This window comes from Camelus ferus, chromosome 2 (assembly GCF_009834535.1).
Source record: "Camelus ferus isolate YT-003-E chromosome 2, BCGSAC_Cfer_1.0, whole genome shotgun sequence".
Lineage (NCBI taxonomy): Eukaryota > Metazoa > Chordata > Mammalia > Artiodactyla > Camelidae > Camelus > Camelus ferus.
The window spans coordinates 37409183-37426523 of NC_045697.1; the positions used below are offsets into that span (position 1 = coordinate 37409183).

At 43.7% G+C, this 17341-nt stretch overlaps 1 protein-coding gene across 1 annotated transcript in view; it reads left to right on the forward strand.

Moving 5' to 3' along the window:
* Window positions 1–17341, forward strand: part of KIT (KIT proto-oncogene, receptor tyrosine kinase) — a 77543-nt gene that overhangs the window by 14848 nt on the left and 45354 nt on the right.

The window sequence follows — 17341 nt, forward strand, 5'->3', positions numbered from 1 at the left end:
AGATTTCCAAAAATACTAAATTTCCTTCCTCCAACTTGAGTTTCCTCCAATTGGCCATCGATTTAAATTATATACTAAAAGGTTGCAATTTTAGAATTGGCCCCTTTTCCCTCCTGCATTTAGGGATAGCCATTATTCCAAAGTCATATAAAGAAGTAAAACTTTCTCAGTAGGCATATTGGAAACTTTTTTTTTTAATTCTGGCGAATAGAGCAAGGTCGTTTTCAGACATTTCCTCTTATTTTCTATGAAGAGATTGAGGAAGAAATCATTTCAGAAACGGGTTTGGTCATTAAGAATTCTTTGCAAGCGGGTAGCAAGCTTAATGTATTGTTCTAAGTGAACGTCACCCAAGAAAAATTAAGGGAAAAGTCAACACTCATTAAGCAAATTGACCAGCCAAGTGTTTTGATGAATGTCGCAACAAATTTGAATAAACTAATTTTGTCCATTAGTGTGCTTTTAGACCAATGTGATTGTTTTGGTCTAATTATTTTTTATTTTGTTTATTCAGATGTAGAATGGCTGCAAAATTAACTATTACAGCAATTATCTGATTAGCAATTTAGAAAATTGGTGACTGGTATCTGACGACTCACCAGGAAGCGCCTGGCATTGGAATTGGGTAGGACTGTGTGTCCTGCACACAGTCTAAGGAGAAGCCTGTGCTCTTTTCCCTGTTTCTCACCCACTGCAAAGGGGAACCCAGGGTTAGCCTGGGCTGCGGACCTGGGCTCTGGGCACTCGGGTACTGTGCACCAGATTGAGGTCTCACGTGCTGCAGAAGTTGTGTTTGCCACCCAGTGTCACTATTCCGGAGTCCTGTAGCTGTGACTGGTGAATTCTGCCACATTTCCCACTTCTAAAGCTGGGGGATTCGAGAAATCTGTGCCCGAGTGGCTGCCAAGGCTTGTCAGGGGGACCCAGTGCGAGGCCGATTTCTAGGTGTAAAAGCCAGGCAGATCTGCTCACTCAAGAAAATCTGTTTTTGCAGGTTTGCTTTGAGTTCCAAGATACAGATTCTGGTAAAAAAAATTTTTTGCTGCATTAATGCCACGGGTTGCCCCTGGTAGCTGACTGTCTTGTGGGGGAGGGGATAACTGGTCCTCCAAGTGTGGTCCTGGACCTGCAGCTGCAGCATCGCCTGGGACTTGTCTGAAGGGCAGACTCTCCCTTCCCATCCCAGAACTGCTGAAATTGGAGCCTAGGAGCAGGGCCCTGCGGTCCCTTTTCCCAAGCCATCCGGGTGATTCTGGTACAGGCTCAAGTTTGAGAACGACTGGTCTAGGGTGTAAACATTACTGGGCTTGTTCACAGCATTGGGCTGTGGTCATTAAAAAGTTAAAGCTTGGGTGGCCTTTTGCATGTCAGATGAGGGTGCAGTTCTCAGTTCTCTTTCTGTTGCATTAAAAAGATAGAGGCTTTGGTTGGTCCAGACTGGAAAACAGACAATCGCAGTGCGTGGGACAGTGCCTCGGTAGAGGCTGCAAGGGCCATTGGAAAACATGCACATGGCGAGGGGTGGAGGATGGGGTGGAGAGGGGACAGGAAGGCCCCTCCAGGTGGTATTTAAAAGGACAAATATGATCAGGTACCTCTCTGATTAAAACCTGGAGACTTCCCAGTGCTCTCGGAATAAAGTCTGTCCATGTAGAGCCCAGCTAAGGCCTCCAGGGGTCTCTTCTTGATCTCCATTTTGCACATGGTGCCTGCCACATCCTTTGCTTTCTGTGCTTTCCTCACTCTTTCAAGGTGTCCTTGCTCCTTCAAGCTGCAGGAGCCACTCTGCCTGCTGCCGGGCACACTGTATTTCTCCCTGGTCTCAGTGCGTTCAGATCCCAGCTCGCATGTTTCCTTTGTAGTCCTTTTTGACCCCCCAGCGAAGGTCAGGCCAGCTCTCCCTGTACAGTGTACTTCTGCACACTCTTCACATTGTAATTATATAATTGTATAATTATTGGTTTATTGCTCACCGGTGGAGCTAAATACACATTCGAGGAGGGGGAGAGACCCTGCTTTGTTCACTGCTGCCCCAGGGCCCAGCACCTGGCAAACATTCAAGAAAAAATTTTAGATAAATGAATGAATGGTGTGGGAGGAACCCCCCATCTTTGTTCCTAGGACACGTGGGCTGGATAATATATGCAGTTCCATGGAGGTGTCACCTGATGAGTTTTATTTTCAGGAGCGGTTGTCACCACCATCTAATCCTCCTGGAAAGGCGAGTCCCTTGCACCGCGGCAGCAGAATCTCATAATTTGGTTTTCGTTGGGGGTCTGACCTGTGGGACAGCCAAGAAAAATAATCTTGAGTATGATGCTTCCAGGGATTTGCGAAAGGAGAGAAATCCACTGACCTTGAAGATGTTCGTAATATACGGGCCAGAAACCAGCAGCCCGAGTGGTAGAGGTGGCACCTGGGAAGTTTCCAGGGAACTGACTGTTGTGGCTCGTCCCCTCAGGGCTTCTGGGAAGACGTGTCTGCTCTGTTCACAGTTAATGTTGGGGCACCCTCTTGCTCCCCACCCACTTTCAGATCTGTTTGATAGAACAGAGATGCACAAATTTTGGTCAGTTTGTCTTGGCCTGGATAAAGCTAGGGGTTTTCATTCCTATTCTGGAAGGTGACAGCATGGGAATTACCTCCCAGAGGTGGCAGCTTCAAAGTGGGGGCATTTGCCTCAAATCAGAAGCTAAATCAGCCTTGCTGATAATTAGTGGAAGCGTTGGCAAATAGCACACATGGGTGTAATTTATAAAAATACGTATATTGAGAACTAGGGCTCAAATTCTTTTTAAGGATGGAGGTTTTAGGATCTAGAGTGGCTTGTGGCAATCTTTCTTGATAGAGGAACTGATCTGCTGACTGTTTGCCAGATGGATTGTTGTGTTTGTTTTACATTTGGGGCTCCGCATACTCTCTTACACCTATTGTAAACTCCTGTTAGATTAAGTGAACGTAATCAATGCAGAAAGTTGTAGAACAAACGACATAAACACTATTTCTCTCTTGTGACCATTTATTGAGTGCAAGGTAGGTATGGGATTTAGAGATAATGTAAGGATCCTGATGTATCTCACCCCCAATTTATAGATGTCAAAACTGAGGCTTGGAGAGGTCAGGGGACTCAGCTTGGAATCTCCAAAACCCACACCTTTTTCTATATTCTTGTTTTTTCCCTTGCTCATCCAAGCTCAGAGAAGCACCATCATCTACAGTCTCTGAGCTGGTTTCTAAACTTTGAAAGATTGCTGAATAATGTTACAAAAGTTGCAAGATTAATACAAAGAACTCCAGGATACCCTTCACCTAGACTCTCTGATTATTAACATTTTGCCACATTTACTTTGTCCATGTATATACATACTATTCTGACCTATTTGAGAAGTTGCTAACATGCCCCCGAAAAGCCACGTGAGTCTCAGCCTTGGGTTTGAGGAGAATATTGAGGCCACCCAGACTGAGTTCCTCCTTCTGCCCCCCACCCATGTGGTCTCCCCCACTGCCCCGTGCCTCTAGGGTGGGGCCTGGCTTCAGGAGGGACACGTGCTCACTTCTGCCCTCAGCCCTAGTCCCATTCCTTGAAATTCAACTTGGACCTTAAAACCCACCCCCTGCCTTCCTGGAACTTGGCTCTGTCTAGCACCTGACAAACAGAACCTCTTCCATGGCAAGATAATATAGCCAATATAAAGAGTCTCCCTGTATGTTTCTACCTGTTCGGTGAAAAAAAAGGGGAGGTTGGGGATTTGCCCCAATTTGTTATCCAGGGCTGCAGCTAAACTGTTTGGCCCCTGCTAATTCAAGTCTCTCTGCAAGACAGTCGACAATGCTGGTAACCTTTTTCTCTGGCAACTAATTCAGATAAAATTCATTTTTTAAAAAATGAATGCTTTTATTTTTACTTCCTTTGTTTTAAACCAGCCCTGTGGCTATAAAACTTCATTTTGAAAGTGGAAATAGAGGGAAAAACATTCTGCCCACTCTGGGTATGGGATAGAGGGGAAGGTGTGATTTCCCTTTTCTGACAGGTCTATTAAAAAATTCATAGTGTATAATCACTAGACAATGTATTGGTTTGCCCATTATGGTGAAAATTAGCTTAAATATCTATTTAAGCCAAGTATTATTCCGAGCATTTTTCAGAGCTAGTAAATCAGAGAAGCCTTTCAAAAATGCAGATCACATTTGAAGGCAGTGTTTAAAAAGTGCCTCAGGAAAACAACCCAAAGGTCAGGATAAATGGATAAAAGAAAATGTGATATATACATACAATGGAGTGTTATTTAGCCTTAAAAGAAATTCTGACACATGCTGCAACTTAGATGAACTTTGGAGACAGTATGCTGAGTTAAATAAATGAGACACAGAAGGACGCATGTTGTGTGGTTCCACTTATGTGAGGTCCCTGGAGTAGTCAGATTCATAGAGGCAGAAAGTGGAGCAGTTGCTATCAGGGGTGCAGGTGGAATGGGGAGTTATTCCTGAGTAGGTGCGGAGTTTCACTTTGGGATGATGAAATGTTCTGGAGATGGACAGTGGTGACTGTTGCACAACATTGTGAATACTTATTGCCACTTAATTGTGAAACTGAAAATGCCTGAAATGGTAGATTCTGTGTTATGCCTATTTTACCACCAAAAAAAATGTTTCTTAAATGCCCTAGTTGGCATATATTTATGTTCGTGACTGTCGATGTTGCCAGACAATCCTTTACCTTTTTGTTTTGTTTTGTTTTTATTTGGGGGACGGTAATTATGTTTGTTTATTTTAATAGAGATACTGGGGATTGAACCCAGGATCTCGTGCTTGCTAAGCATGTGCTCTACCACTGAGCTCTACCCTCCCCTCCTCACCCTTGCTTAATGGTACCACACCTGATGTCATTAGAATGAGATATATAGAATTAGTACTGGAGCTTAAGGGTGTCACATCATTTTATTTCTTGAAGGTTTCATTTGCCAGTAACACCACCTTATGTCCCCTCCTGAGCCTAGGAATTGGCATTTTGCAGAATTCTCAGTTTCCTGCTTGGAGGAAATGGCATGGTGATGAGTCCAGTTGGAGCGCTCGTTGCCCACACTCCACCACATGTGTCCAGGACAATGCTAACCTGCAGGCAGTTTGCGCCTGACCAGCTCCTGCAGAATTTCTGTTGAGCCTTGCAGCCAGGAGGGCCTGCTTGGAGGTGAGACCCACCGAGGCTTCGAGCTCAGTAGGTCTGAGGTGAAGCTGGTCTTCGACGAGTGTGGCTGACCTTCTCCACGGTCTTCTTCCCCTGTTCCTTTTCACTTTATTCTTTAGTTGTTGTTTAAGTCAAGGAAGTTAATGTTGAAAGAAGTCAAGAGCTACCCCCTCCCCTACCCCCCAACCTCACCAACAGTGCAGATCTTGCCTGGGTGATAATTGGATTGAGACCCTCTGCTTGTTACCTGCTTCTTAGTAAGTGCTTTCCAGAACTCAAAACATGGAAATCAACATATTTACAACAGGAGTTGTGCTGGGCTTTGGGAAAAACCTACTGGAAATGAGGAAGTTCCTCTTTTCTGCTGCAGGGATGAATCCTAATACATTGTGCTGTCACATCCAGACCTTATCTGACTCCTCAAAGACCCACTTCATAATGGCCCTACATATCTTTGTCTGAGATCAAAAGGGGAAGTCCTGCTTCCTCAAACACTGGGTTGTATTTTTCTTAGGATGAGTGAGTAGGAAATGTATTAAGTAGCCCTAGGAAAGCCTTTGCTGCTTGGGGATGTATGCGTATCTAGAAGTTTTGCAGAATAATAAGCTGAAAAGGATCCTTCTTTCAGTGTTGAATAGGTGATACCTGCATCTTCACACTTGTTACTTACTCACTTTATAAGACGTAAGAGCCAGGGATCAGATTTTATGTTTAGGCCCTTAGTCTAATTCTGTTTTTAAATGGAAGTTTAAAAACAAAGTAAGTAACTACTGTATATAAAATAGATAAACAACAAGATCCTACTGTATAGCACAGGGAACTGTATTCAATATCTTGTAGTAACCTATAATGAAAAAGAATATGAAAAGGAGTATATGTGTGTATATGTATGACTGAAACATGATGCTGTGCACCAGAAATCGACACACAGTGTAAACTGACTATACAATTAAGAATATAAGAAATGAAGAAAAAGAATATAAGAAGTGAAAAATGAAAAAAAAGAAAAAAGTTATATCATAAGAGAATTAGTGCTATTCATTTTTGGCACAAAGAGTTGAGTACCTTTTATGTCCAGCCACTGGATCTTTATAAAGCGTTACTTATTTTGACCCTTTTATGGCCTAAGTACTTGATGACAGATTCTAGAACCTTAGAGCTTTTGATGGCTTCTTTTTACTTTTTCAGAAGAGGAAACAGGCCTAAAACCTAAGGGACTTGCTCAAAATGTAGAATCCAGAATTTCTCTGTGTCCCCACCATTACATTTTTTCCTTTACATCCTTCACCAACTGCTTCAGAGCAAAAATATGCAGTTACACACTTTATCTAAAATGTACAAATAGTAAATATCTTAACAGACACCAAACAATAATTTTGCTCATTACCTCCAACCTGAGAAAAGCTTTGACAGATGTCCTTGCAAAGGCGTTTATTGGAGACTTGGCTCCTTGCTGCTGAGTCCCCTTAGTAAGTTTCCTTAGAAGTCTGCAGAACATCTAACATCCCCTTGATCTTGGGTGTGCTTTTCAGAAAGCAAAAGCAGCCCGAGGGCAGTCTTCTCTTGCCACCAGATGGCATGCTTGTGAGTGAACTGATGGAAAGAGGGGAGTTGAGGGTTCAAGTGCAGGGAAGCTCCCAGTTGGGCAGTTTTGAAGGAATCTGCGTGGGATGCTCTTGCTTTATAGTGGAGGACGAAGCCTGCATGATTTGTCCGAGGATCACAATAACCGTCAGGAAAGTGGAAAATGCAAATGCTACAGGAAAGCTATGATCAACACACGTGATTTATTAGTGCTGGGTTTGGCCATGTGGTTAAGGCAGAAAGTAGAGGGGCTGACCTGGCCCCTGGGAGGAAACCGCTTTCAGGAGCTGAGGCAGGAAGGGCCCAAACCACAGGTGAATCCACCCAGGCTGGAAGCCCACAGAAGAGTGAGCTGATGAGGAGGTGAGAATGGGATGGCGTGGCCTGACCCTGCCTCCCCAGTGAAGGGCCACACCAGTTTGTGCTGGTACATCTCTTTCTAGCACCAGGGAGCTTCAGATACTTGTGGGACTGTGGGACCCACATGTGGTATCACAGCTCCTTTGTGCCATGGTTATTTTCCTAAAAAGAGCAGGTCCAAAGAAAGAGGGGCTTAAAAATAGGGTTTTCACCCTGCCTTTGGTGCCTTCTACCCCAGATGGGCTCATGCACCTGATGGCCGCATTCATCAGCCCTTGAGGTCAGGCAGTGACAGCCTAGTGCCTCCAGCAGTGCTTAGTGGCCTTCCCTGCTAGTCACCCCTCTCTGTTCCTGCCTCCCACTCCTTCCTTCTTGTTCTCCCCGCCCGCCTGCTTCTGTGCATACTCACCCCCCAACTTTTCATGTGAGCCCTCTGGGAGCTTCCGTGTCTCTTCCACTTCACCCTTAGCCACTGCCTCCCCTGCTCACTGACTTCAAGAGTCCTCCCTTCTCCTCCTTTCCCTCTCCTCCCTACCCTTCTCCCCCTCGTCTTCCTCCCCTTGACTGGTCCTCAGGTCGCTGTCCCCCAACAGCACATGAAGTCAAAGCTCCTGTCCTCCCACATCCCACAACTGTGGTACTGCCAGAGATTCTGGTGGGACTAGTGAAGGGTCGGGCTGGGATGTCAGGGTTTCCAGCGTGCAGCCAGGGTGGCGAATGAGGGATGTAAGTTCCACGAGTCTCCATCCCTCTTCGCTGCCGTCAGTGACCAATCCTGTGTGCTGAAGTCTTTGGGACTGGTTCTCTGCCCTTTTCTGCTCCCTTGCCTGCTGCCATGTCCTCTGAGATCCTAGCATCCACCTAGAAGTCCCTCTGCACCATCTAATCTGGAATTTGCTGATTCTCCCTTAGCAGTCGAGTCATGGCCATCTCTGCCCTACTCCAGCCACCTTGGGCCTTGTCATTTCCTCCTCAGCCCCTGTATTCTTTGTAGTCTGCACTCCCTCCCTGGATGATTTCATGGACACCCCTGGCTACCACCCCGACAAACACCCCTTGTGTGCTGGTGAGTATGTCTGTGGCCCCGATCCACCTCCCTACCTCGATTTGCAAGAACTTTCAGTGCCAGCTGCTGGTTCAAATGCCCCTAAATCAGTTTTCCCCCTTCCAGTCTGTTGGCACCCCATCTTCCCATCACCTCAGCCAAAAATAGTGGTGTTTTCTCTCTTTTTTCTTGCTTCCTCACTGCCCAGATCCAACCCATTCCAAGGCCCTGTCCTCAGCTAGTAAACACCCATCCCTTCTGTCCATCCCCACACCTCTGTCTTATGCTCTTATCAGCTCTGGTCTGAATTTAGTTGTCTCCTACCTGTCCTGGTCACTAGTCCTTCACTGCTCCTGTTGGGGTTCCCCCCCCACCCCAGGAAACATACACCCATAACTCCCCATCAGGGCAGCCTCACCTCTTCACCCTGACAAAGGAAGCCCTACTGGGTCTCTAGCCTCACACCTCGATGCCGTGATGATTCTGATGGTACCACCTCTAAGGACGCGCCTTGCTATTTGTGTGACATTTGCTCTTGTGGTCCCCCACCTGCTAGATCTTCTCTGCCTGCAGCCTGGCCAGGTCACACACATCTTTTAATTTGAGCTCTGGGAATCCTTTCTGACCCCTACTCTTGCCCACCTGCTCTGTTGTCCTATTTGCCTGTGCCTACTTCATTGTACGGTAATTATCTGTGTGAGTCCATCTTCCCCACTGGGCTGCTCTGGATTCCTGGTCCCCAGCCCCACCCAGGCCAAATGGTAGGAGCCCAATTACCATTTCATCAATGAAGACATGTTTCAGAAGTGCTTGCTTTGTTACTGAGCCGTCTCTCTTTGCCACTAATGACTAACACGCCCGCTTTTCTTCCTCTGTCCTTCAGTCCCTTCTGTCAATTAGTTCATAATCTTTAGACCAATGTTGAAATATACTTAAGGAGCTGCTGTAAAAAAAAAACAAAAAAAAAGCTGTGCTACAGGAAGTCTTTGTTATTTTGTGATTTTAAACTGACTTTCAAATGGCTGATCATTTTACGATGGTCTCTGGCTATTGCTTGAAACCATCTATTGTCTTGAATATTGAAACAGATTGTGTCTAATCACTAAATATCCTGGACCTAATGTAGTACAAAGACCTGGCATGCAGAGAGAAAATTTCGTTTATTTTTAAAAGCTAAGTACAAATTTGCATTGTGTCAAGGACTTACCTTTTCAGGCCTTGAACATAGGAGTATTGTGATGAGAGACTTAAAGGGTAGTGAGGAGATTGTCCCAATTACTTGTTATTTACCTCCTGTCAAACCCAAATGGATTTTAACAATGAGTTCTACCCATTTGAGTACTTTAAATCTATATATTACAAGATTAAAGATACAGCTGAGCTTTTCTTTTACCCAGAAAATCCTTCGGAAATAGATTTGTGAATTGAAATTCATGTGACCCATTTAAGACTGTTCTCAAACTTGTCCGTGGAGGTGCTTTTAAAAGTTGAAGGCAGTAGGGATTTGGATGGTGGTGTTTGGGAGTATGTAGTTGTGAGGCAGTTTAACTTCTTTGAAAACTCGTGGTTTTTTTTTCCCCTGAAAAATTTTCTTTCTTTCTATTTTATGATACGTAATATACTATAAAAGAATGTTTACACTTGTTTGCCACTGAGTGAAATTGACCTTCAAGGAGACAGTTAGCAAACATCCTAGATCAGAAAAGCACCGCTCTGTAGGATGATGTCCCAAATTGTCTTCCCCTGTCCTGCACCCCTGCATCTCCCGTATGTCGTCATTCCTTCTCCCAGCACATCGTGTATTCTTGGTGCCCTGCGATCCTTTAAGGCTAGAGATGGGTCCAGGCCTTGCTTTGGAGTCTGAGAGCTCACAGTTTGCTTGTGGGTGGGATGGGGTCCTCATAGGATGCACTTTTGCTCAAATACACTTACAAACAGAGACACATGCAAACACACACAGTCTTGACTCACCTCTTACGGCCCCTCCCCCTGGAGCTTTTCATCATCCTTTTGGGCAGAATAATAGCTGCCTCTTTTGAGTCTTGGGACATGCTTGTCCCCTTTCAGTACTTTTATTTCATGTACATTGGATTCGTCTCCTACACAGGGCTGAGTTCCCCGTCAGCACCTAGCTCACTACCATAGTCATAATTATGCAGCAGACGCATGTTGAAATAGAAGACTTCTTAATGGTTCTGCTGGCGTGTCCTCACTGCAGTGGAATGGGGGCCATGCTGGGACCCTCTGTGGCACGGCTTCCTTCGCAGTGGATTCACTCTCTCCCTGCTACTGGGCAAGAGCATTTTTTAGGACTCGTGTGGTTTTCACTGAGCTCATACCCCTCTCCCCCGGCTTTATTCTATTTCCAGTATCATCTACTTGTTTTTAAAGCCTCATGGGTGTTGGGGCCAATTACTAGGATCCTTCCGTTTTGATTTTTATCTAGTTTATTCCTATGGGAATGTAGAAGTATGTCAGAAACAGTAGGATGTACAAACCATTAGCTTTTTTATTACAAATTGCGGTGGAAGAGTATGTGAACCAAAGAGTAGTTGAACAACAATGGAGCTTTGAGTTTTGCCTTAGTCACAGCTCCACTTCCCCAAAACCAGAGTAAGTCTCTCTGCGTGGGTTTTCTTCCCCACCATTTTGCCTGGTTCCTTATATCTGTTTCCAAAGAGGAGAAGGTTTTGAAATGACTCCTTACTTCTAACCCCAGCTATAAATCCAGTCTTTGCACCTTTAGACATTTGAGAAAGATGTAACAAGTTGAGGAGGACAGTTGAGACTCAAGATTGAAGTAACAGTTGACATGGTCCAACCATTACCAAAGGTGATTGGGGCACACTCCATGCTCAAGAAAGTCACCCCCATTTATACAGATCATTAAGAACCTTCTACTGTAGAAGCCCAGTCTAGACTCAGATCACAAAAAATACAGGTCTACCTTGAATGGTTTACTTTTGCTTAGAAGAAGAAAGGTGGATAGCTTTTTTTTTTTTTTTTGGATGGAGAAGCAGAATCTTTTTTCTTTGAGTTTGGGTTGACTGATGGGAGTTCTCAGGGAGTCTGAGCTGCTGCCCTCACCATAAACCACACCCACAACGCAAGGTCTGCAATTTTTAATTTCAGTTTCCTTAAACGTAGTGCTTCTGAGACAGTCGGATGCAGAATCCCCCTGTGTAAATGAATTGGAGGCCCTCCCCCAATCTTCCAGTGTTTAACCCACATTTAATTGGAAGTACCTATAGTCTTTTTTTTGGTTGAGCCACTAAGCTACACTTATGAAGTGGGTTGCTTGGTTATCGGAGAATTAACAGCTCTCCCCCAACACATACACACACTCACATTTAATCAATTTTCATAACTTGTACTTAATTTATCTATAATACAATATCAAGTTCAACTTCCATAAACAGGTTTGAGAATAAAACCAAAGGACTCAGATAGTGTGAGAAGAAAAGCAAAGATGTGTGGGAGAAGAACTAGTAGCCTTGAGCATCGGGGTCTCTTGGCCAATAGTCAGTGTGGTTAAAACTTCTAGGTTATTCAGCCCAGAGGATTAAAAGAGCTTCTGTTATGAACGCCTACTTTGTATACTGTAATAGAGAGCTGGGAAGAAAGATGCTGTTGATGCCTGCAAACACCACTATGTGGAACAAATAAAAATAATAACTGCTAATTTTTAAATGATGTAATTTAAGATAAACGTGAGGGGCTAACAGAAAGAGCTGAGGTGGCTGAAAACACCTGGGCCTTGAAGAATTGTTGATTTTTTTTTTAATTTTAGTTTTTTTTTAATTGTGGTAAAATATACACAGTTTAAAATGTACCATTTTTAAGTGTCTAATTCAGTGCCATTAAGTACATTCACAATGTTGTGTAATCATCACCATATCCATTTCTAGGACTTTTTTTTTTTTAAATCATCCCAAGCAGAAACCCTGTACCCATTAGACAGTAACTCTCCATTTCCTCCTCTCCTTAGCCGTTGGTAACCTCTGCCTCTATCCTACTTTCTGTCTCCATGGATTTGCCTCTTCTTGGTACTTCATATATGTGGAACCATACAGTATTTATCCTTTTGTGTCTGGCTTATTTCACTTAGCTTAATGTTTTCAAAGTTCATCCATTTTATTGTAGCCTATGTCAGAATTTCATTCCTTTTTATGACTGAATAATATTCTGTTGTATGTTTATTCCACATTTTGTTTATCCATTTATCTGTTGATGCACAGTTGGGTTATTTCCACCTTTTGCACCTTTTGGCTATTGCGAATAATGCAGCTATGAATGTTGGTGTACAAGTATCTGTTTCAACTGAGTATGGTTGAGTTTTATACCAGTTAAAGAGGTTACAGAGCATATGTTGGTATTTATCTTGAGCTCTTGTTAAAATCTTGCATTGTCAACTGTTCATAAGTTCCCCTTTACTCTCTTGTTTATGCTCCTTGAGAGCAAGGACTGTCTCCTGGGTTCAGCACTTAGCAAGATACATGGGAAATATTTGCTGAATAGGTCCTTGAGTTCCTAGCCCAGAGCAAGCCATCATTCACTATCACTTGGTCCCCAGAATGATGGGTTTTGCCTTTTATCATTTTGGTGGTGATGGGGTGCTCATTAATTAACATGTGTTCAGGGGACAGAAAATAACTTAGTATTTTTATTAGCCAAACATAATTAAGGGAAGTACATTTTCTAATGCAGAGGGTCCTGATATAGATAAAACCCAATTCAGCAAACATTTGTTGAGAACTTGCTATGTACCAGACGTATTTCAAAATGTGTGATCCCAGAGCAATTTCAAATCTCAGTTGGAATAACTTATTGGTCTTGATTTTTAACTATAATAAAGGTATATATACACATACACACATACACATAATACATCTTTTAACATGAATCTCTAGACTTCTTTTTATTGTGAGAACATTATAACAACATTCAAGAGAGTTTGGAAAAAAAGAATCATATCTACAGTCCCACTCTTGATATAAGCTCTATTTCATTTTGTAGTGTGAGTTTGAGGGTTGAACTTGTACATAGTTTATTTTGAAAATAGAACCCTGAACGCTTCTGGTGGCGATTATTTTAAAAAATGTATTATTTTTTAAAACTCTAGGAGTAAAGCTTAACTAGTGATCTCCAATTTGGAGGTGCCTTGTTTGGCGGTATCCATAGTAGTTTTAATGGATGAATTAAACCTTCCTTATTTTAGTGGAGCCACAGAGTGGACATTTGTCCTCTTTGGGGGATAGGTCAATGGACTATTGGCATCTCTTTCAGGGCTTGGGTGTTTAGGAAGCTGTCCTTCCTTCAATCTTTTATATGTTCAGGGATTGAAGGGAGTCTTTTGATGACTATGTGAGTACAATGATCCTTACTCTGAGGGTCCTAAGACCTTGCAGTAAGCAGGGGGGTAGGGTCTAGATGTAGACCAGCATGGTGCATCAGTAGAAGCCAAATGGGTGATGGGGCTGAGCATGTTGGAGGGATTTAGTGGGGACAGGTAATCATGACCTAGGGTGGTTAGGCAACGACATCCATGAGGACTGGGCTTTCCACGTGGCGACAAGATGTATTGGTGAAGTAGCTGTGTCCTGGGGACACGGGCAGAGAGATGGGCATAGTAAGGAGTGAAGAATATTTGCAGAATCCTTGACCTAAGGTTCTGTCTGATTGGAGAGGCTGGTTGGATCCAGAGGAGACAGCTGGAAAGTAATCCTGTGAATGTGCTTGGTAATGTACATGATGTCAGTCGGGTTTTTGAGGCTGGGAGTGAGATTGTTGAAAAGATGGTGCTTTTGAATGATGGATCTGAGGCTTATTAGGGAGGATCACTTGGGAGGGGCGTGTGCAGAGACTGGAGGCACGGAGATCTTTTAGAGAGGATGTTCTCTCTGTGACATTGTTATATGGCTAGTCTAGGGTGGGGCGGCAGGAGTGGAAAGTCACACGAGGATGTGTGGCGAAGGCTCTGAGGAAAGATTGCTATGATTTGCTGCCAAGGAGGGAGAAGTCAGGCAGAAATCTGTTTGGGAAATGATGGAACCATTTGCATCCATAGGAAGTGAGTAACTCAGGACTGATTGGAGGGAAGATAAGAGATTCTGTTTTTAGAGTAATTGTGTCTTGTACTTACTGTGTTTACTGTGTGCTTGAGCACAGTTCTGAGTACTTGACATAACTGCCTTATGAAATAGGTGCTGTTACTGTCCCTACTTTACAGATGAGGAAACCGAGGCTGAGTTGGTTAGTAACTTGCCTAAGGGCTACACACTTAGTTAAGTGGCAGAGCTGGGATGCAGATCCAGACAGTCCTATCTCAAGAGCCACATTCTTATCTAAGATGCTTTACTGCTTAACTGTAATAGCTAGCTTTTATTATAAACTGCCCAGTCCTGTGTTAAGCTTCTTTCACGTATTTATCGCATTTGATTCCCATAAGAACTCTGTGAAATGAGTCATGGGGATCTATCATCATTTTCCAAATGTGGAAACTTGGGCACAGAGAGGTCAAGTGGCCTGCCTTAGGTCACACAGCTAGGCCTTGCCTACATTGGGGTGGCAGGTCTCTAGAAGTTAGTAATATTTATTCAACCAGATTGTAATTTATTTAACCAGATTGTAGTAGCTACATTGCCCTTAAGATCCACTCTTGAGAAGATTGAATTGATTGAAATATATTGCAATATAAATTCTTTGAGAATTTTTGGATAGAATTAACTATTAGCATCGCTCGTATTGACATGGAACAACTCCTTTTTTTTTTAAAGCGGATAAGTTATTGAAATAATAGCATCTCCATTTACCACTGTGCCCAATTTCATTACTTAATACTTTGTATGCCTTTAAGAATGATCCCAGCCATGTTGTTTCCATATTCTGGCTCCTCCTTTTAGAAGCTGGGCCTAGCGGGCACAGTCTCATATGTAGCACTTCTCATGTTGTTGGTGCTTAGTAACATTTGACTATTATAACTGACCTCATTGTTAATCGTCTGTAAATCAGGGCTGCTGAGCATCTTCTGATCTGGGGGTGGACTTGGCGTGACATCACGGAGCTACAATTGATACCATGGCTGAAAGGTGCCCAAATGAAATGTTTGTCTGGACAACAAACTGGACTTGAGACTGATCACTTATACACACCTTCAGGGGCAGGAACCCTTCTCGGAGCCCCTTTGGTCTGTACCTCTCCACGGATTCTGTTTAACCTACCTTTAGATGTCAACAGGCCTCCTATTTTTTTTTTTTTTTTTTTGACTTTTAACCTTGTTTGACTACAGATCTATTTCTGTGCTTTCTCCTGCTGCAGCTCTCCAAGGAGAGGTCTACACTCGCAGCCTTTAACCTTGACGCCAACAGAAATTCCCACTCAACTGAAACTGGATTTCCTGTGGTGTCTCTCTAACCAAACCTGGGGACTTGTGTTCCTGCCCTTTGATCTTGCTCAGCATCTGCCCAGGGACCCATCCGCCTTGTCTTTGAAACCTTCTGCTGTGTTGCCTTCCTTACCTCTTAGCCTCTCCCCTTCCTTTCCGGTGGTTTCATTTTTAAAAAATCTCTCTTGACTCTTTGCTACACCTTCTCAGCTGGAAGAGCTCTCCAAGATCGATACTCATTGTGTTCCTCTTTTTTCCACAAACGCTTTCCTTTGATTATTTGATACTATCTTTTAACTTCACAGGTTAAAAGTTTCTCCTCTTCCACCACCTGAATTTCAAGTTGTCAGGTGAGAACCTGACAGGTAGCGCCTGGGAGCAGGTCTCTTGCCTCTCCCGTCCCAGTCCTGTTCTGACCATGCCTCTGTCTCCCCATCCCCGCCTTCCTGAACTTGAGAGGCTCCTGGTATGGCTTCTCCTGCTGCCTCTGCCTCCCACCACCCCTTCCTCCACCTGGCTTGGATGGCTTTTACTCCTCCTTCAGAACCCACGTCACTTCGTATCTCCCACTTTGTATGTGTGGAGGGGGCACAAGTCTCAGGTACATGAACCTTTCCCCTTATGATCCTGCAGAAGTGATTGAAAGCCCCCTCAGGAAGCTCTGTTATCCTGGTGCCCCAGCCCCCCTCACCCAGGTCATATGTGAGTCAACCTTGTGTGTTTTTCGTGGCCCTGTAACCTATCACCATGAAAGTGCCCTCTCTCTGACAGTACGTCATGTCTTCCTCTGTAGTCTCAAATCCCTACTGTGGATTCTGTGGCTTCTGCTTACGTGGGGACCAGAGCTTTTCACTGATTGCCTTGAATCTAGCTGACCTCTGGTATCTCATTGTGCACGAGTGTGTTTATGGTCTATACCTATGTACGCGTCTGTCTTCTCTTTTGCCTTGTCTGATATTGTGAAGGTCCAGCCCACCTCTTACGTCTTCTTTAGCCTAAAGCTAAATCTTGTATCTATGTCTCCAAATTCTGACGTTGAACACTGTGTACTTACTCTAAGTGCTTTGGTGTGTAAGGACTGTGTGTCCCACTTACTTGGATTCTTCCCTAGCACCTACCACAATGCTTTTGCAGATCACAAGTGATGGATGAACAGATACTTGCCTTCGTGCAACAGATGCATGCGTGTATGCATGAATGAATGAACGAGCTGCAGTGAATTTTTCTAAGGCTCAGGTTTCATATTCAGAGTCTCAGGTTTGCATCTTTAAATTAGTTTCTTATGTAGGAAACCACTCTAGACACTAGGATGATTAGGCTGCAACCCAGTGTATGCTAGGGAATGTGGCCTGATCACTAAAATAAGATTTTCATTTTGTTGTTTGAAACTCATAGATCTCCTTTTGTTGAACATCACCATATAAGGAGGATTGCATAGACATAACTGAATTCACAGAGCTTTAAGAAAAAGCCAAGCTATGTCACGGTCATGTATATTTTGCCAAAAGAGTGACGGGCCAGTCATCTTTTATAAGAGTGTGAGATTTTGTTTTTGTTATTTCTAAGCTGGGTGTCGGCATGTCAGTATCATCGCCATGGCCCATGTTCAGAGTGGAAACTTGACCCCAATGTGTGTTTAACCCAGAGAAGGCCGTGGCATCAGCACATCTTGGCCTGCATACCAAATGTGACCCTCAGGATTAATTGAGGGTTGCAGAAAATAACTTAATTTTCTAGATGAACATAAGAAACTTTAAACAGAACTCTTGTCACCATAAATAGC